The sequence below is a fragment of the Oncorhynchus mykiss genome, chromosome 22 (assembly GCF_013265735.2).
Source record: "Oncorhynchus mykiss isolate Arlee chromosome 22, USDA_OmykA_1.1, whole genome shotgun sequence".
Classification (NCBI taxonomy): Eukaryota; Metazoa; Chordata; class Actinopteri; order Salmoniformes; family Salmonidae; genus Oncorhynchus; species Oncorhynchus mykiss.
The window spans coordinates 48971182-48992918 of record NC_048586.1 but is presented as its reverse complement, the minus strand read 5'-3'; the positions used below and the strand labels follow the sequence as shown (position 1 = coordinate 48992918).

The 21737-nt window shown below is 44.1% G+C and overlaps 1 long non-coding RNA gene across 1 annotated transcript; it reads right to left on the bottom strand.

Moving 5' to 3' along the window:
• Positions 1 to 1873: 1873 nt before the first annotated feature.
• Positions 1874 to 2664, bottom strand: LOC118943645. The gene is made up of 3 exons (XR_005038970.1): positions 2545 to 2664; positions 2263 to 2472; positions 1874 to 2232 (listed from the first exon to the last, which is right to left on the bottom strand). It is a non-coding gene; the product is annotated as an uncharacterized LOC118943645 (long non-coding RNA).
• Positions 2665 to 21737: the final 19073 nt, after the last annotated feature.

The window sequence follows — 21737 nt, the reverse complement described above, 5'->3', positions numbered from 1 at the left end:
TGTATAGACTACACTATATATAGACTACACCTCTACATATAGACTACCCTACAGATAGACTACACTACATAAAGACTACACTACATATAGACTACACTATATATAAACTACACTACATATAGACTACACTATACATAGACTACACTACATATAGACTACACCACATATACACTATACCTCTACATATAGACTACCCTACAGATAGACTACACTACATAAAGACTACACTATATATAGACTACACATCTACATATAGACTACACTGCATATCTACTCTTCCTTAGATCGTTGTTGTAACATATCAAGTCTTCTTCATCAGGCATCATCATCATCATCAGGTAAGATCATTGTCGCCTTCATCTACAAGTCTTTGCTAGGTAAAGCTCCCCCTTATCTCAGCTCACTGGTCACCATAGCAGCACCCACCCGTAGCACATGCTCCAGCAGGTATATCTCACTGGTCATCCCCAAAGCCTATTACTCCTTCTGTCATCTTTCCTTCCAGTTCTCTGCTGCCAATGACTGGAACAAACTGCAAAAATCACTGAAGCTGGAGACTCACATCTCCCTCACAAGCTTTAATTAAGCACCAACTGTCAGAGCAGCTCACAGATACCTGCACCTGTACATAGCCCATCTTTAAATAGCCCACCCAACTACCTCATCCCCATATTGTTATTTATTTCATTCTCCTTTGCACCCCAGTATTTCTACTTGCACATTCATCTTCTGCACATCTATCACTCCAGTGTTTAATTACTATATTATAATTATTTAGCCATTATGCCTATTTATTGCCTTACCTCCCTTATCTTACCTCATTTGCACAAACTGTATATAGACTTTTCTATTGTATTATTGACTGTATGTTTGTTTATTCCATGTTTAACTCTGTGTTGTTCGTGTCTCACTGCTTTGCTTTATCTTGGCCAGGTCGCAGTTGTAATTGACAATTTGTTCTTAACTAGTCTACCTGGTTAAATAAAGGTGAAATAAATGTTTTTTTTTTAAATTGTCATCATGAGGTATCTTCATCGTTGTTGTCATGATCAGGCATCATCATCAGATGTGAGCATCATCATCATCATCATCAGTCATTCAGGCCAGTGAACTGAGAGGAGTCTCAGCCTGGCTAGCTTCTACAGTCAGTGAACTATGAGGGGTCTCAGCCTGGCTAGCTTCTACAGTCAGTGAACTATGAGGGGTCTCAGCCTGGCTAGCTTCTACAGTCAGTGAACTATGAGGGGTCTCAGCCTGGCTAGCTTCTACAGTCAGTGAACTATGAGGGGTCTCAGCCTGGCTAGCTTCTACAGTCAGTGAACTGAGAGGAGTCTCAGCCTGGCTAGCTTCTACAGTTAGTGAACTATGAGAGGTCTCAGCCTGGCTAGCTTCTACAGTCAGTGAACTATGAGGGGTCTCAGCCTGGCTAGCTTCTACAGTCAGTGAACTATGAGGGGTCTCAGCCTGGCTAGCTTCTACAGTCAGTGAACTATGAGGGGTCTCAGCCTGGCTAGCTTCTACAGTCAGTGAACTGAGAGGAGTCTCAGCCTGGCTAGCTTCTACAGTTAGTGAACTATGAGAGGTCTCAGCCTGGCTAGCTTCTACAGTCAGTGAGCTGAGAGGAGTCTCAGCATGGCTAGCTTCTACAGTCAGTGAGCTGAGAGGAGAGATGAGGCTGAGAGGCTGGCTGGGTGACCTTTACTAAGCTGTTTAAGTGACTGTGAAATCCCCAGGGAATGAAGGGTGTGTCGCTCTCCTCTCCTCCCCTCCCCTCCCCTCCTCTCCTCTCTCGCACCGCTTCACAAAGACGCCACCCAGAGAAGAGCCACAGAGCGATCAAGGAGCATCCTGGGAGGTGTAGACTAAATGCCCTCACAATAAGCTACAGGAGATCATCTTTATGCACATTTTCAGGGACACAACTGCGCAACAGCCATTTGGGTGAGGCCAGCTCTAGCTAGAGCGCTTTGACAAAGGCTACAATCAACACGCAGATACTAACATTTACCATATCTAACCAACCCCTCTCCTTGAGGATAGTAACACTTACCAAGTCTAACCAACCTATCTCCTTGAGGATAGTAACACTTACCATATCTAACCAACCTATCTCCTTGAGGATAGTAACACTTACCAAATCTAACCAACCTATCTCCTTGAGGATAGTAACACTTACCAAATCTAACCAACCTATCTCCTTGAGGATAGTAACACTTACCAAATCTAACCAACCTATCTCCTTGAGGATAATAACACACCAACCTATCTCCTTGAGGATAGTAACACTTACCATATCTAACCAACCTATCTCCTTGAGGATAGTAACACTTACCAAATCTAACCAACCTATCTCCTTGAGGATAGTAACACTTACCAAATCTAACCAACCTATCTCCTTGAGGATAGTAACACTTACCAAATCTAACCAACCTATCTCCTTGAGGATAGTAACACTTACCAAATCTAACCAACCTATCTCCTTGAGGATAATAACACACCAACCTATCTCCTTGAGGATATTAACACTTACCAAGTCTAACCAACCTATCTCCTTGAGGATAGTAACACTTACCAAATCTAACCAACCTATCTCCTTGAGGATAGTAACACTTACCAAGTCTAACCAACCTATCTCCTTGAGGATAGTAACACTTACCATATCTAACCAACCTATCTCCTTGAGGATAGTAACACTTACCATATCTAACCAACCTATCTCCTTGAGGATCGCAACACTTATCAAATCTAACCAACCTAATGTTACCGGCTCGAGCTACATCATCACCTAATTGATGAAGAGAGATGCATATTGACCCGGATACTGTTTCTGATACAGGTATTATCTGTCTGTTCTATAATGGCCTTTACTCAACTCATTAAAGGTATACAGTATGCCTTAGAGACTGAGATGGAGGGAAAGCTGGGATATTATGCCCACCAGCTGTTTGGTTGGTACGATCGGTATTCATATTTCACGCGGAAGCCCAAGTGGTACACTATTCCCGATATAGTGCACTAAATTTGACCAGAGCCCTGTACTACGCTGTAGTACTTTAGATAAGAAAGATTCTTAAGTAGTGCACCACATAGGGAATAGGGTACGATTGAGAAGCAGTCTTTAATTAGCATGTAGTCCACTCCAGGGCTCCTAACCTCCTATAACGATACTATATACAGTATGTTCCCTTTGACCGTGTTGCCTGGAAACTGCCTAAATGGCAAATCTATTTCAATATCCTTTCATATCGTTGCTAAATGTATTATTTAAAGATTTAATATTCTCCTAAACTCCATCTGGGGAAGCTAAACTCTCTCAGTCCTGGTTTTCTTTTTGCTTCTCATGAATCAAAGGAGGCAAAAAAATGCTCGTTCTTTAATCTTCCTCTTCTCTAGTCAACCCTGTTTCACGGAGGTGTGTGATCCTGTATCTATATATAGTAAACAATTTAAACAAATCTTTATTATTCTTTTTTTGATCAACTGAACCTCTCTGAAAAAATAAATCCTGTTTTAGAGCTTGGGGATCCGACAATGTGTTAGCCAATGATGTCCATCACTCCTGAAAGCTCCTTCCTACCGCTGAGCCTCTAAGCCCATCCAGGTCTGACGTGGGGAAAATGAATCTCAATAAAACAGCGGAGCTGCCATGAGTAATTAAGAAGAACAACAGACACCGTGGAGACAGAGTAATTACCATGTGTCTCCTTCACAGTCGTTAGCTGAGGCCCTGCCAACCCTGTCTGCCATCTCTCTCTCTCTCTCTCTCTCTCTCTCTCTCTCTCTCTCTCTCTCTCTCTGTCTCTCTCTCTCTCTCTCTCTCAACCCTGCCTGCCATCTCTCTCTCTCTCATCCCTGCCTGCCATCTCTCTCTCTCTCTCTCTCTCTCTCCCTCTCTCTCTCAACCCTGCCTGCCATCTCTCTCTCTCTCAACCCTGCCTGCCATCTCTCTCTCTCTCATCCCTGCCTGCCATCTCTCTCTCTCTCTCTCATCCCTGCCTGCCATCTCTCTCTCATCCCTGCCTCCCATCTCTCTCTCTCTCTCTCTCTCATCCCTGCCTGCCATCTCTCTCTCTCTCATCCCTGCCTGCCATCTCTCTCTCTCTCAACCCTGCCTGCCATCTCTCTCTCTCCCTCAACCCTGCCTGCATGTCTCCCAGTGAGCGAACACACTTCAGCGTTGCCAGGGTACCAAAATCCCAGTTGCATCTGTTCAGTGCTGCGGCAGACCGACGCAGAAAGCAGCCTCGAATGCTCATCCCATCTCCACCAGTGTGCCTGCGTCACACCAGTCACCAGCTGCACTGATGATCAGATGTTATTGTTTATGTTCAGAACTCTTTTCTCCATGGACCAGATGCATCCGCGTGACATTTTCACTTCATATGTACGTAACACTCGATTTCAAAATGTCACTAGTTGTGAATTCCCCAGCCGCCATAGGAGCGTACGGTTGAGCTTTTCTTCGTAAAGGTAGACGACAAGCTGAAGGTTGCAGGACTTCAGCGTTGCCAGGGTGAACTCGTTCCGCCACCCAGCTGTTGTGTTTACGCGCTGAGGCAGACAGACAAGAACCAGACGTACAACACACGTCCTCGTCCGTCAGTGTCACCGTTCGCCAGCTTCCCTCATCATCTCTCGCTGTTTCTGTTCAACATCTTCATGGTCGATTCTCCCCAGGGAGGAACTAGCTGCTGTAGATGGCTGAAGAGTGTGGATGAGTTGGTTGACAACGCTCTCACAGTCTCACATCTCCACCAGCGTGACAACGTCACATTGTTCCGTCACATGTCTGTTAAATGTCACTAGTTGTCTGTTAAATGTCACTAGTTATTGTCTGTTAAATGTCACTAGTTGTCTGTTAAATGTCACTAGTTGTCTGTTAAATGTCACTAGTTGTCTGTTAAATGTCACTAGTTGTCTGTTAAATGCCACTAGTTGTCTGTTAAATGCCACTAGTTGTCTGTTAAATGTCACTAGTTATTGTCTGTTAAATGTCACTAGTTGTCTGTTAAATGTCACTAGTTATTGTCTGTTAAATGTCACTAGTTGTCTGTTAAATGTCACTAGTTGTCTGTTAAATGTCACTAGTTGTCTGTTAAATGCCACTAGTTGTCTGTTAAATGTCACTAGTTGTCTGTTAAATGTCACTAGTTGTCTGTTAAATGTCACTAGTTGTCTGTTAAATGTCACTAGTTATTGTCTGTTAAATGCCACTAGTTCTCTGTTAAATGTCACTAGTTGTCTGTTAAATGTCACTAGTTGTCTGTTAAATGTCACTAGTTGTCTGTTAAATGTCACTAGTTATTGTCTGTTAAATGTCACTAGTTGTCTGTTAAATGTCACTAGTTGTTGTCTGTTAAATGCCACTAGTTGTCTGTTAAATGTCACTAGTTGTCTGTTAAATGTCACTAGTTATTGTCTGTTAAATGCCACTAGTTCTCTGTTAAATGTCACTAGTTGTCTGTTAAATGCCACTAGTTATTGTCTGTTAAATGCCACTAGTTGTCTGTTAAATGTCACTAGTTATTGTCTGTTAAATGTCACTAGTTATTGTCTGTTAAATGTCACTAGTTGTCTGTTAAATGTCACTAGTTGTCTGTTAAATGCCACTAGTTGTCTGTTAAATGTCACTAGTTGTCTGTTAAATGTCACTAGTTGTCTGTTAAATGTCACTAGTTGTCTGTTAAATGCCACTAGTTGTCTGTTAAATGCCACTAGTTGTCTGTTAAATGTCACTAGTTGTCTGTTAAATGTCACTAGTTGTCTGTTAAATGCCACTAGTTGTCTGTTAAATGTCACTAGTTGTCTGTTAAATGTCACTAGTTATTGTCTGTTAAATGTCACTAGTTGTCTGTTAAATGTCACTAGTTGTTGTCTGTTAAATGCCACTAGTTGTCTGTTAAATGTCACTAGTTATTGTCTGTTAAATGCCACTAGTTGTCTGTTAAATGTCACTAGTTGTCTGTTAAATGTCACTAGTTATTGTCTGTTAAATGCCACTAGTTGTCTGTTAAATGTCACTAGTTATTGTCTGTTAAATGTCACTAGTTGTCTGTTAAATGTCACTAGTTATTGTCTGTTAAATGTCACTAGTTGTCTGTTAAATGTCACTAGTTGTTGTCTGTTAAATGTCACTAGTTGTTGTCTGTTAAATGCCACTAGTTGTCTGTTAAATGTCACTAGTTGTCTGTTAAATGTCACTAGTTGTCTGTTAAATGTCACTAGTTGTCTGTTAAATGTCACTAGTTGTCTGTTAAATGCCACTAGTTGTTGTCTGTTAAATGCCACTAGTTGTCTGTTAAATGCCACTAGTTGTCTGTTAAATGTCACTAGTTGTCTGTTAAATGTCACTAGTTGTCTGTTAAATGTCACTAGTTGTCTGTTAAATGTCACTAGTTGTCTGTTAAATGTCACTAGTTGTCTGTTAAATGTCACTAGTTGTCTGTTAAATGCCACTAGTTATTGTCTGTTAAATGCCACTAGTTGTCTGTTAAATGTCACTAGTTGTCTGTTAAATGCCACTAGTTATTGTCTGTTAAATGCCACTAGTTGTCTGTTAAATGCCACTAGTTGTCTGTTAAATGTCACTAGTTATTGTCTGTTAAATGTCACTAGTTGTCTGTTAAATGCCACTAGTTGTCTGTTAAATGTCACTAGTTGTTGTCTGTTAAATGCCACTAGTTGTCTGTTAAATGCCACTAGTTGTCTGTTAAATGTCACTAGTTGTTGTCTGTTAAATGTCACTAGTTATTGTCTGTTAAATGCCACTAGTTGTCTGTTAAATGTCACTAGTTATTGTCTGTTAAATGCCACTAGTTGTCTGTTAAATGTCACTAGTTATTGTCTGTTAAATGCCACTAGTTGTCTGTTAAATGTCACTAGTTGTCTGTTAAATGTCACTAGTAGTCTGTTAAATGTCACTAGTTGTCTGTTAAATGCCACTAGTTGTCTGTTAAATGCCACTAGTTATTGTCTGTTAAATGTCACTAGTTGCAGAGTGGTCACTAGATGTCACAGCCACAAAGTCATACAATCTGATTTTAAACTAAACCTAACCACTCTGCTAACCCTACTGCCTAAACCTAACCACTCTGCTAACCCTACTGCCTAAACCTAACCACTCTGCTAACCCTACTGCCTAAACCTAACCACTCTGCTAACCCTACTGTCTAAACCTAACCTAACCACTCTGCTAACCCTACTGCCTAAACCTAACCACTCTGCTAACCCTACTGCCTAAACCTAACCTTAACCACTCTGCTAACCCTACTGCCTAAACCTAACCTTAACCACTCTGCTAACCCTACTGTCTAATCCTAACCTTAACCACTCTGCTAACCCTACTGCCTAAACCTAACCACTCTGCTAACCCTATTGCCTAAACCTAACCACTCTGCTAACCCTACTGCCTAAACCTAACCACTCTGCTAACCCTACTGCCTAAACCTAACCACTCTTACTAACCCTACTGCCTAAACCTAACCACTCTGCTAACCCTACTGCCTAAACCTAACCACTCTGCTAACCCTACTGCCTAAACCTAACCACTCTGCTAACCCTACTGTCTAAACCTAACCTTAACCACTCTGTTAACCCTACTGCTTAAACCTAACCTTAACCACTCTGCTAACCATACTGCCTAAACCTAACCACTCTGCTAACCCTACTGCCTAAACCTAACCACTCTGCTAACCCTACTGCCTACTCCTAACCACTCTGCTAACCCTACTGCCTAAACCTAACCACTCTGCTAACCCTACTGCCTAAAACTAACCACTCTGCTAACCCTACTGCCTAAACCTAACCACTCTGCTAACCCTACTGCCTAAACCTAACCACTCTGCTAACCCTACTGCCTAAACCTAACCTAACCACTCTGCTAACCCTACTGACTAAACCTAACCACTCTGCTAACCCTACTGCCTAAACCTAACCACTCTGCTAACCCTACTGCCTAAACCTAACCTAACCACTCTGCTAACCCTACTGACTAAACCTAACCACTCTGTTAACCCTACTGCCTAAACCTAACCTTAACCACTCTGCTAACCCTACTGCCTAAACCTAACCACTCTGCTAACCCTACTGCCTAAACCTAACCTAACCACTCTGCTAACCCTACTGACTAAACCTAACCACTCTGCTAACCCTACTGACTAAACCTAACCTTAACCACTCTGCTAACCCTACTGACTAAACCTAACCACTCTGCTAACCCTACTGCCTAAACCTAACCACTCTGCTAACCCTACTGCCTAAACCTAACCTAACCACTCTGCTAACCCTACTGACTAAACCTAATCACTCTGCTAACCCTACTGCCTAAACCTAACCTAACCACTCTGCTAACCCTACTGACTAAACCTAACCACTCTGCTAACCCTACTGACTAAACCTAACCTTAACCACTCTGCTAACCCTACTGACTAAACCTAACCACTCTGCTAACCCTACTGCCTAAACCTAACCACTCTGCTAACCCTACTGCCTAAACCTAACCACTCTGCTAACCCTACTGACTAAACCTAACCACTCTGCTAACCCTACTGACTAAACCTAACCACTCTGCTAACCCTACTGACTAAACCTAACCTTAACCACTCTGCTAACCCTACTGACTAAACCTAACCACTCTGCTAACCCTACTGACTAAACCTAACCACTCTGCTAACCCTACTGACTAAACCTAACCACTCTGCTAACCCTACTGCCTAAACCTAACCTTAACCACTCTGCTAACCCTACTGCCTAAACCTAACCACTCTGCTAACCCTACTGACTAAACCTAACCTAACCACTCTGCTAACCCTACTGACTAAACCTAACCACTCTGCTAACCCTACTGCCTAAACCTAACCTTAACCACTCTGCTAACCCTACTGCCTAAACCTAACCACTCTGCTAACCCTACTGACTAAACCTAACCTAACCACTCTGCTAACCCTACTGACTAAACCTAACCACTCTGCTAACCCTACTGCCTAAACCTAACCTTAACCACTCTGCTAACCCTACTGCCTAAACCTAACCTTAACCACTCTGCTAACCCTACTGCCTAAACCTAACCTTAACCACTCTGCTAACCCTACTGCCTAAACCTAACCTTAACCACTCTGCTAACCCTACTGCCTAAACCTAACCTTAACCACTCTGCTAACCCTACTGCCTAAACCTAACCTTAACCACTCTGCTAACCCTACTGCCTAAACCTAACCTTAACCACTCTGCTAACCCTACTGACTAAACCTAACCTTAACCACTCTGCTAACCCTACTGACTAAACCTAACCTTAACCACTCTGCTAACCCTACTGACTAAACCTAACCTTAACCACTCTGCTAACCCTACTGTCTAAACCTAACCACTCTGCTAACCCTACTGTCTAAACCTAACCTTAACCACTCTGCTAACCCTACTGACTAAACCTAACCTTAACCACTCTGCTAACCCTACTGACTAAACCTAACCTTAACCACTCTGCTAACCCTACTGTCTAAACCTAACCACTCTGCTAACCCTACTGACTAAACCTAACCACTCTGCTAACCCTACTGTCTAAACCTAACCACTCTGCTAACCCTACTGCCTAAACCTAACCTTAACCACTCTGCTAACCCTACTGTCTAAACCTAACCACTCTGCTAACCCTACTGACTAAACCTAACCACTCTGCTAACCCTACTGCCTAAACCTAACCACTCTGCTAACCCTACTGCCTAAACCTAACCACTCTGCTAACCCTACTGCCTAAACCTAACCACTCTGCTAACCCTACTGACTAAACCTAACCACTCTGCTAACCCTACTGCCTAAACCTAACCACTCTGCTAACCCTACTGCCTAAACCTAACCTTAACCACTCTGCTAACCCTACTGCCTAAACCTAACCACTCTGCTAACCCTACTGACTAAACCTAACCACTCTGCTAACCCTACTGCCTAAACCTAACCTTAACCACTCTGCTAACCCTACTGCCTAAACCTAACCACTCTGCTAACCCTACTGACTAAACCTAACCACTCTGCTAACCTTACTGCCTAAACCTAACCTAACCACTCTGCTAACCCTACTGTCTAATCCTAACCTTAACCACTCTGCTAACCCTACTGACTAAACCTAACCTTAACCACTCTGCTAACCCTACTGTCTAAACCTTAAACACTCTGCTAACCCTACTGACTAAACCTAACCTAACCACTCTGCTAACCCTACTGCCTAAACCTAACCTTAACCACTCTGCTAACCCTACTGACTAAACCTAACCTTAACCACTCTGTTAACCCTACTGTCTAAACCTAACCACTCTGCTAACCCTACTGCCTAAACCTAACCACTCTGATAACCCTACTGTCTAAACCTAACCACTCTGCTAACCCTACTGACTAAACCTTAACCACTCTGTTAACCCTACTGTCTAAACCTAACCACTCTGCTAACCCTACTGACTAAACCTTAACCACTCTGTTAACCCTACTGTCTAAACCTAACCACTCTGCTAACCCTACTGACTAAACCTTAACCACTCTGTTAACCCTACTGTCTAAACCTAACCACTCTGTTAACCCTACTGTCTAAACCTAACCACTCTGCTAACCCTACTGACTAAACCTTAACCACTCTGTTAACCCTACTGTCTAAACCTAACCACTCTGCTAACCCTACTGACTAAACCTTAACCACTCTGTTAACCCTACTGTCTAAACCTAACCACTCTGTTAACCCTACTGTCTAAACCTAACCACTCTGCTAACCCTACTGACTAAACCTTAACCACTCTGTTAACCCTACTGTCTAAACCTAACCACTCTGCTAACCCTACTGTCTAAACCTAACCACTCTGCTAACCCTACTGCCTAAACCTAACCTAACCACTCTGCTAACCCTACTGACTAAACCTTAACCACTCTGTTAACCCTACTGTCTAAACCTAACCACTCTGCTAACCCTACTGTCTAAACCTAACCACTCTGCTAACCCTACTGACTAAACCTAACCTAACCACTCTGCTAACCCTACTGACTAAACCTAACCTTAACCACTCTGTTAACACTACTGTCTAAACCTAACCACTCTGCTAACCCTACTGCCTAAACCTAACCTTAACCACTCTGCTAACCCTACTGACTAAACCTAACCACTCTGCTAACCCTACTGTCTAAACCTAACCACTCTGCTAACCCTACTGCCTAAACCTAACCACTCTGCTAACCCTACTGCCTAAACCTAACCACTCTGCTAACCCTACTGACTAAACCTAACCTAACCACTCTGCTAACCCTACTGCCTAAACCTAACCTAACCACTCTGCTAACCCTACTGACTAAACCTAACCACTCTGCTAACCCTACTGACTAAACCTAACCACTCTGCTAACCCTACTGCCTAAACCTAACCACTCTGCTAACCCTACTGTCTAAACCTAACCACTCTGCTAACCCTACTGTCTAAACCTAACCTAACCACTCTGCTAACCCTACTGCCTAAACCTAACCTAACCACTCTGCTAACCCTACTGCCTAAACCTAACCTAACCACTCTGCTAACCCTACTGACTAAACCTAACCACTCTGCTAACCCTACTGACTAAACCTAACCACTCTGCTAACCCTACTGACTAAACCTAACCACTCTGCTAACCCTACTGCCTAAACCTAACCACTCTGCTAACCCTACTGCCTAAACCTAACCACTCTGCTAACCCTACTGCCTAAACCTAACCACTCTGCTAACCCTACTGTCTAAACCTAACCTAACCACTCTGCTAACCCTACTGCCTAAACCTAACCACTCTGCTAACCCTACTGCCTAAACCTAACCTTAACCACTCTGCTAACCCTACTGCCTAAACCTAACCTTAACCACTCTGCTAACCCTACTGTCTAATCCTAACCTTAACCACTCTGCTAACCCTACTGCCTAAACCTAACCACTCTGCTAACCCTATTGCCTAAACCTAACCACTCTGCTAACCCTACTGCCTAAACCTAACCACTCTGCTAACCCTACTGCCTAAACCTAACCACTCTTACTAACCCTACTGCCTAAACCTAACCACTCTGCTAACCCTACTGCCTAAACCTAACCACTCTGCTAACCCTACTGCCTAAACCTAACCACTCTGCTAACCCTACTGTCTAAACCTAACCTTAACCACTCTGTTAACCCTACTGCTTAAACCTAACCTTAACCACTCTGCTAACCATACCGCCTAAACCTAACCACTCTGCTAACCCTACTGCCTAAACCTAACCACTCTGCTAACCCTACTGCCTACTCCTAACCACTCTGCTAACCCTACTGCCTAAACCTAACCACTCTGCTAACCCTACTGCCTAAAACTAACCACTCTGCTAACCCTACTGCCTAAACCTAACCACTCTGCTAACCCTACTGCCTAAACCTAACCACTCTGCTAACCCTACTGCCTAAACCTAACCTAACCACTCTGCTAACCCTACTGACTAAACCTAACCACTCTGCTAACCCTACTGCCTAAACCTAACCACTCTGCTAACCCTACTGCCTAAACCTAACCTAACCACTCTGCTAACCCTACTGACTAAACCTAACCACTCTGTTAACCCTACTGCCTAAACCTAACCTTAACCACTCTGCTAACCCTACTGCCTAAACCTAACCACTCTGCTAACCCTACTGCCTAAACCTAACCTAACCACTCTGCTAACCCTACTGACTAAACCTAACCACTCTGCTAACCCTACTGACTAAACCTAACCTTAACCACTCTGCTAACCCTACTGACTAAACCTAACCACTCTGCTAACCCTACTGCCTAAACCTAACCACTCTGCTAACCCTACTGCCTAAACCTAACCTAACCACTCTGCTAACCCTACTGACTAAACCTAATCACTCTGCTAACCCTACTGCCTAAACCTAACCTAACCACTCTGCTAACCCTACTGACTAAACCTAACCACTCTGCTAACCCTACTGACTAAACCTAACCTTAACCACTCTGCTAACCCTACTGACTAAACCTAACCACTCTGCTAACCCTACTGCCTAAACCTAACCACTCTGCTAACCCTACTGCCTAAACCTAACCACTCTGCTAACCCTACTGACTAAACCTAACCACTCTGCTAACCCTACTGACTAAACCTAACCACTCTGCTAACCCTACTGACTAAACCTAACCTTAACCACTCTGCTAACCCTACTGACTAAACCTAACCACTCTGCTAACCCTACTGACTAAACCTAACCACTCTGCTAACCCTACTGACTAAACCTAACCACTCTGCTAACCCTACTGCCTAAACCTAACCTTAACCACTCTGCTAACCCTACTGCCTAAACCTAACCACTCTGCTAACCCTACTGACTAAACCTAACCTAACCACTCTGCTAACCCTACTGACTAAACCTAACCACTCTGCTAACCCTACTGCCTAAACCTAACCTTAACCACTCTGCTAACCCTACTGCCTAAACCTAACCACTCTGCTAACCCTACTGCCTAAACCTAACCTAACCACTCTGCTAACCCTACTGACTAAACCTAACCACTCTGCTAACCCTACTGACTAAACCTAACCTTAACCACTCTGCTAACCCTACTGACTAAACCTAACCACTCTGCTAACCCTACTGCCTAAACCTAACCACTCTGCTAACCCTACTGCCTAAACCTAACCACTCTGCTAACCCTACTGACTAAACCTAACCACTCTGCTAACCCTACTGACTAAACCTAACCACTCTGCTAACCCTACTGACTAAACCTAACCTTAACCACTCTGCTAACCCTACTGACTAAACCTAACCACTCTGCTAACCCTACTGACTAAACCTAACCACTCTGCTAACCCTACTGACTAAACCTAACCACTCTGCTAACCCTACTGCCTAAACCTAACCTTAACCACTCTGCTAACCCTACTGCCTAAACCTAACCACTCTGCTAACCCTACTGACTAAACCTAACCTAACCACTCTGCTAACCCTACTGACTAAACCTAACCACTCTGCTAACCCTACTGCCTAAACCTAACCTTAACCACTCTGCTAACCCTACTGCCTAAACCTAACCACTCTGCTAACCCTACTGACTAAACCTAACCTAACCACTCTGCTAACCCTACTGACTAAACCTAACCACTCTGCTAACCCTACTGCCTAAACCTAACCTTAACCACTCTGCTAACCCTACTGCCTAAACCTAACCTTAACCACTCTGCTAACCCTACTGCCTAAACCTAACCTTAACCACTCTGCTAACCCTACTGCCTAAACCTAACCTTAACCACTCTGCTAACCCTACTGCCTAAACCTAACCTTAACCACTCTGCTAACCCTACTGCCTAAACCTAACCTTAACCACTCTGCTAACCCTACTGCCTAAACCTAACCTTAACCACTCTGCTAACCCTACTGACTAAACCTAACCTTAACCACTCTGCTAACCCTACTGACTAAACCTAACCTTAACCACTCTGCTAACCCTACTGACTAAACCTAACCTTAACCACTCTGCTAACCCTACTGTCTAAACCTAACCACTCTGCTAACCCTACTGTCTAAACCTAACCTTAACCACTCTGCTAACCCTACTGACTAAACCTAACCTTAACCACTCTGCTAACCCTACTGACTAAACCTAACCTTAACCACTCTGCTAACCCTACTGTCTAAACCTAACCACTCTGCTAACCCTACTGACTAAACCTAACCACTCTGCTAACCCTACTGTCTAAACCTAACCACTCTGCTAACCCTACTGCCTAAACCTAACCTTAACCACTCTGCTAACCCTACTGTCTAAACCTAACCACTCTGCTAACCCTACTGACTAAACCTAACCACTCTGCTAACCCTACTGCCTAAACCTAACCACTCTGCTAACCCTACTGCCTAAACCTAACCACTCTGCTAACCCTACTGCCTAAACCTAACCACTCTGCTAACCCTACTGACTAAACCTAACCACTCTGCTAACCCTACTGCCTAAACCTAACCACTCTGCTAACCCTATTGCCTAAACCTAACCTTAACCACTCTGCTAACCCTACTGCCTAAACCTAACCACTCTGCTAACCCTACTGACTAAACCTAACCACTCTGCTAACCCTACTGCCTAAACCTAACCTTAACCACTCTGCTAACCCTACTGCCTAAACCTAACCACTCTGCTAACCCTACTGACTAAACCTAACCACTCTGCTAACCTTACTGCCTAAACCTAACCTAACCACTCTGCTAACCCTACTGTCTAATCCTAACCTTAACCACTCTGCTAACCCTACTGACTAAACCTAACCTTAACCACTCTGCTAACCCTACTGTCTAAACCTTAAACACTCTGCTAACCCTACTGACTAAACCTAACCTAACCACTCTGCTAACCCTACTGCCTAAACCTAACCTTAACCACTCTGCTAACCCTACTGACTAAACCTAACCTTAACCACTCTGTTAACCCTACTGTCTAAACCTAACCACTCTGCTAACCCTACTGCCTAAACCTAACCACTCTGATAACCCTACTGTCTAAACCTAACCACTCTGCTAACCCTACTGACTAAACCTTAACCACTCTGTTAACCCTACTGTCTAAACCTAACCACTCTGCTAACCCTACTGACTAAACCTTAACCACTCTGTTAACCCTACTGTCTAAACCTAACCACTCTGCTAACCCTACTGACTAAACCTTAACCACTCTGTTAACCCTACTGTCTAAACCTAACCACTCTGTTAACCCTACTGTCTAAACCTAACCACTCTGCTAACCCTACTGACTAAACCTTAACCACTCTGTTAACCCTACTGTCTAAACCTAACCACTCTGCTAACCCTACTGACTAAACCTTAACCACTCTGTTAACCCTACTGTCTAAACCTAACCACTCTGTTAACCCTACTGTCTAAACCTAACCACTCTGCTAACCCTACTGACTAAACCTTAACCACTCTGTTAACCCTACTGTCTAAACCTAACCACTCTGCTAACCCTACTGTCTAAACCTAACCACTCTGCTAACCCTACTGCCTAAACCTAACCTAACCACTCTGCTAACCCTACTGACTAAACCTTAACCACTCTGTTAACCCTACTGTCTAAACCTAACCACTCTGCTAACCCTACTGTCTAAACCTAACCACTCTGCTAACCCTACTGACTAAACCTAACCTAACCACTCTGCTAACCCTACTGACTAAACCTAACCTTAACCACTCTGTTAACACTACTGTCTAAACCTAACCACTCTGCTAACCCTACTGCCTAAACCTAACCTTAACCACTCTGCTAACCCTACTGACTAAACCTAACCACTCTGCTAACCCTACTGTCTAAACCTAACCACTCTGCTAACCCTACTGCCTAAACCTAACCACTCTGCTAACCCTACTGCCTAAACCTAACCACTCTGCTAACCCTACTGCCTAAACCTAACCTAACCACTCTGCTAACCCTACTGCCTAAACCTAACCTAACCACTCTGCTAACCCTACTGACTAAACCTAACCACTCTGCTAACCCTACTGACTAAACCTAACCACTCTGCTAACCCTACTGCCTAAACCTAACCACTCTGCTAACCCTACTGTCTAAACCTAACCACTCTGCTAACCCTACTGTCTAAACCTAACCTAACCACTCTGCTAACCCTACTGCCTAAACCTAACCTAACCACTCTGCTAACCCTACTGCCTAAACCTAACCTAACCACTCTGCTAACCCTACTGACTAAACCTAACCACTCTGCTAACCCTACTGACTAAACCTAACCACTCTGCTAACCCTACTGACTAAACCTAACCACTCTGCTAACCCTACTGCCTAAACCTAACCACTCTGCTAACCCTACTGCCTAAACCTAACCTAACCACTCTGCTAACCCTACTGCCTAAACCTAACCACTCTGCTAACCCTACTGCCTAAACCTAACCACTCTGCTAACCCTACTGCCTAAACCTAACCACTCTGCTAACCCTACTGACTAAACCTAACCACTCTGCTAACCCTACTGACTAAACCTAACCACTCTGCTAACCCTACTGCCTAAACCTAACCACTCTGCTAACCCTACTGCCTAAACCTAACCTAACCACTCTGCTAACCCTACTGTCTAAACCTAACCACTCTGCTAACCCTACTGCCTAAACCTAACCACTCTGCTAACCCTACTGTCTAAACCTAACCACTCTGCTAACCCTACTGTCTAAACCTAACCACTCTGCTAACCCTACTGTCTAAACCTAACCACTCTGCTAACCCTACTGTCTAAACCTAACCTAACCACTCTGCTAACCCTACTGTCTAAACCTAACCACTCTGCTAACCCTACTGTCTAAACCTAACCACTCTGCTAACCCTACTGTCTAAACCTAACCACTCTGCTAACCCTACTGTCTAAACCTAACCACTCTGCTAACCCTACTGTCTAAACCTAACCACTCTGCTAACCCTACTGTCTAAACCTAACCACTCTGCTAACCCTACTGTCTAAACCTAACCACTCTGCTAACCCTACTGTCTAAACCTAACCACTCTGCTAACCCTACTGCCTAAACCTAACCACTCTGCTAACCCTACTGTCTAAACCTAACCACTCTGCTAACCCTACTGCCTAAACCTTAACCACTCTGCTAACCCTACTGTCTAAACCTTAACCACTCTGCTAACCCTACTGTCTAAACCTAACCACTCTGCTAACCCTACTGCCTAAACCTAACCACTCTGCTAACCCTACTGCCTAAACCTAACCACTCTGCTAACCCTACTGTCTAAACCTAACCACTCTGCTAACCCTACTGCCTAAACCTAACCTAACCACTCTGCTAACCCTACTGCCTAAACCTTAACCACTCTGCTAACCCTACTGTCTAAACCTTAACCACTCTGCTAACCCTACTGTCTAAACCTAACCACTCTGCTAACCCTACTGCCTAAACCTAACCACTCTGCTAACCATAATGCCTAAACCTAACCACTCTGCTAACCCTACTGTCTAAACCTAACCACTCTGCTAACCCTACTGTCTAAACCTAACCAGTCTGCTAACCCTACTGACTAAACCTAACCACTCTGCTAACCCTACTGCCTAAACCTAACCACTCTGCTAACCCTACTGTCTAAACCGAACCACTCTGCTAACCCTACTGTCTAAACCTAACCACTCTTACTAACCCTACTGCCTAAACCTAACCACTCTGCTAACCCTACTGCCTAAACCTAACCACTCTGCTAACCCTACTGTCTAAACCTAACCACTCTGCTAACCCTACTGTCTAAACCTAACCACTCTTACTAACCCTACTGACTAAACCTAACCACTCTGCTAACCCTACTGCCTAAACCTAACCTAACCACTCTGCTAACCCTACTGACTAAACCTAACCACTCTGCTAACCCTACTGACTAAACCTAACCACTCTGCTAACCCTACTGTCTAAACCTAACCACTCTGCTAACCCTACTGTCTAAACCTAACCACTCTGCTAACCCTACTGCCTAAACCAAACCACTCTGCTAACCCTACTGTCTAAACCTAACCACTCTGCTAACCCTACTGCCTAAACCTAACCTAACCACTCTGCTAACCCTACTGACTGAACCTAACCACTCTGCTAACCCTACTGACTAAACCTAACCACTCTGCTAACCCTACTGCCTAAACCTTAACCACTCTGCTAACCCTACTGTCTAAACCTTAACCACTCTGCTAACCCTACTGTCTAAACCTAACCACTCTGCTAACCCTACTGCCTAAACCTAACCACTCTGCTAACCCTACTGCCTAAACCTAACCACTCTGCTAACCCTACTGTCTAAACCTAACCACTCTGCTAACCCTACTGCCTAAACCTAACCTAACCACTCTGCTAACCCTACTGCCTAAACCTTAACCACTCTGCTAACCCTACTGTCTAAACCTTAACCACTCTGCTAACCCTACTGTCTAAACCTAACCACTCTGCTAACCCTACTGCCTAAACCTAACCACTCTGCTAACCCTACTGCCTAAACCTAACCACTCTGCTAACCCTACTGTCTAAACCTAACCACTCTGCTAACCCTACTGTCTAAACCTAACCACTCTGCTAACCCTACTGACTAAACCTAACCACTCTGCTAACCCTACTGCCTAAACCTAACCACTCTGCTAACCCTACTGTCTAAACCTAACCACTCTGCTAACCCTACTGTCTAAACCTAACCACTCTTACTAACCCTACTGCCTAAACCTAACCACTCTGCTAACCCTACCTCCTAAACCTAACCACTCTGCTAACCCTACTGTCTAAACCTAACCACTCTGCTAACCCTACTGTCTAAACCTAACCACTCTGCTAACCCTACTGCCTAAACCTAACCTAACCACTCTGCTAACCCTACTGTCTAAACCTAACCACTCTGCTAACCCTACTGTCTAAACCTAACCACTCTTACTAACCCTACTGACTAAACCTAACCACTCTGCTAACCCTACTGCCTAAACCTAACCACTCTGCTAACCCTACTGTCTAAACCTAACCACTCTGCTAACCCTACTGTCTAAACCTAACCACTCTGCTAACCCTACTGCCTAAACCTAACCTAACCACTCTGCTAACCCTACTGTCTAAACCTAACCACTCTGCTAACCCTACTGTCTAAACCTAACCACTCTTACTAACCCTACTGACTAAACCTAACCACTCTGCTAACCCTACTGCCTAAACCTAACCTAACCACTCTGCTAACCCTACTGACTAAACCTAACCACTCTGCTAACCCTACTGACTAAACCTAACCACTCTGCTAACCCTACTGTCTAAACCTAACCACTCTGCTAACCCTACTGTCTAAACCTAACCACTCTGCTAACCCTACTGACTAAACCTAACCACTCTGCTAACCCTACTGACTAAACCTAACCACTCTGCTAACCCTACTGTCTAAACCTAACCACTCTGCTAACCCTACTGCCTAAACCTTAACCACTCTGTTAACCCTACTGTCTAAACCTAACCTTAACCACTCTGTTAACCCTACTGCCTAAACCTAACCTAACCACTCTGCTAACCCTACTGACTAAACCTAACCACTCTGCTAACCCTACTGACTAAACCTAACCACTCTGCTAACCCTACTGACTAAACCTAACCACTCTGCTAACCCTACTGACTAAACCTAACCACTCTGCTAACCCTACTGCCTAAACCTAACCACTCTGCTAACCCTACTGACTAAACCTAACCACTCTGCTAACCCTACTGTCTAAACCTAACCACTCTGCTAACCCTACTGTCTAAACCTAACCACTCTGCTAACCCTACTGACTAAACCTTAACCACTCTGCTAACCCTACTGTCTAAACCTAACCTAACCACTCTGCTAACCCTACTGCCTAAACCTAACCACTCTGCTAACCCTACTGACTAAACCTAACCACTCTGCTAACCCTACTGTCTAAACCTAACCACTCTGCTAACCCTACTGTCTAAACCTAACCACTCTGCTAACCCTACTGCCTAAACCTAACCTAACCACTCTGTTAACCCTACTGACTAAACCTAACCACTCTGCTAACCCTACTGCCTAAACCTAACCACTCTGCTAACCCTACTGCCTAAACCTAACCTTAACCACTCTGCTAACCCTACTGCCTAAACCTAACCACTCTGCTAACCCTACTGACTAAACCTAACCACTCTGCTAACCCTACTGTCTAAACCTAACCACTCTGCTAACCCTACTGACTAAACCTAACCACTCTGCTAACCCTACTGCCTAAACCTAACCACTCTGCTAACCCTACTGTCTAAACCTAACCACTCTGCTAACCCTACTGACTAAACCTAACCACTCTGCTAACCCTACTGTCTAAACCTAACCTAACCACTCTGCTAACCCTACTGCCTAAACCTAACCACTCTGCTAACCCTACTGTCTAAACCTAACCACTCTGCTAACCCTACTGCCTAAACCTAACCACTCTGCTAACCCTACTGCCTAAACCTAACCTAACCACTCTGCTAACCCTACTGTCTAAACCTAACCACTCTGCTAACCCTACTGACTAAACCTAACCTTAACCACTCTGATAACCCTACTGTCTAAACCTAACCATAACCACTCTGCTAACCCTACTGTCTAAACCTAACCTAACCACTCTGCTAACCCTACTGCCTAAACCTAACCACTCTGCTAACCCTACTGCCTAAACCTAACCACTCTGCTAACCCTACTGCCTAAACCTAACCACTCTGCTAACCCTACTGTCTAAACCTAACCACTCTGCTAACCCTACTGTCTAAACCTAACCACTCTGCTAACCCTACTGTCTAAACCTAACCACTCTGCTAACCCTACTGTCTAAACCTAACCACTCTGCTAACCCTACTGTCTAAACCTAACCTTAACCACTCTGCTAACCCTACTGTCTAAACCTAACCACTCTGCTAACCCTACTGTCTAAACCTAACCACTCTGTTAACCCTACTGACTAAACCTAACCACTCTGTTAACCCTACTGACTAAACCTAACCACTCTGTTAACCCTACTGTCTAAACCTAACCACTCTGCTAACCCTACTGTCTAAACCTAACCACTCTGTTAACCCTACTGACTAAACCTAACCACTCTGCTAACCCTACTGTCTAAACCTAACCACTCTGCTAACCCTACTGTCTAAACCTAACCACTCTGTTAACCCTACTGACTAAACCTAACCACTCTGCTAACCCTACTGTCTAAACCTAACCACTATGCTAACCCTACTG